Source organism: Myotis davidii, unplaced genomic scaffold, assembly GCF_000327345.1.
Source record: "Myotis davidii unplaced genomic scaffold, ASM32734v1 scaffold2985, whole genome shotgun sequence".
NCBI classification, from domain to species: domain Eukaryota; kingdom Metazoa; phylum Chordata; class Mammalia; order Chiroptera; family Vespertilionidae; genus Myotis; species Myotis davidii.
Window position 1 is genome coordinate 14,826 of NW_006296431.1, and position 1,041 is coordinate 15,866.

Below are 1,041 nucleotides of genomic sequence, written 5' to 3' on the forward strand. Positions count from 1 at the left end.
CAGTGAGAAACACAGTGAGGGACAGTCAGGGGCAGTGAGGGACACAGTGTGGGACACAGTGAAGGACAGTGAGGGACACAGTGAGGGACAGTGAGGGACAGAGAGGGACATTGAGGGACAGTGAGGGATAGAGAGGGACAGTGAGGGACAGTGTGGGACAGTGACGGACAGTGAGGGACAGTGGTGGACAGAGAGGGACAGTGATGGACAGTGAGGGTCAGAGAGGGACAGTGAGGGACAGTAATGGACACAGTGAGGGACACAGTGATTGACAGTGAGAGACAGTGAGGGAATGAGAGGGACAGTGAGGGACAGTGAGGGGCAGTGAGGGACAGAGTGGGACAGTGAGGGACAGTCAGGGGCAGTGAGGGACACAGTGAGGGACAGTGAGGGGAAGTGAGGGACAGTGAGGGACAGTTAGGGACAGTGAGGGACAGTCAGGGGCTATGAGGGACACAGTGAGGCACAGTGAGGGACAGTGAGGGACACAGTGAGGGATAGTGAGGGACACAGTGTGGGACATAATAAGGGACAGTGAGGGACACAGTGAGGGACAGTCAGGGGCTATGAGGGACACAGTGAGGCACAGTGAGGGACAGTGAGGGACACAGTGAGGGATAGTGAGGGACACAGTGTGGGACATAATAAGGGACAGTGAGGGACACAGTAAGGGGCAGTGAGGGACAGGATGGTCACACTAATGGACATTGATGGACAGTGAGGGACATGAGGGGCAGTGAGGGACACTGAGGGACACAGTGAGGGACAGTGAGGGACAGTGAGGGGCACAGTGAGGGACACAGTGAGGGACAACATGGGGACAGCATGGGAAAAATGTGGGATGCATGGAGATGATGTGGGCACGGCCTGTGGATGTCGTAGGGTGCGTGGGCACGAGCGGCATGTGGGAATGGCATGGGGATGGTGTGGGGACGGCGTGGGGACAGCGAGGGGATGGCGTGGGGACGGTGTGGGGACAGCGAGGGGACGGCATGGGACGGCGTGGGGACAGCGTGGGGACAGCGAGGGGATGGTTTGGGG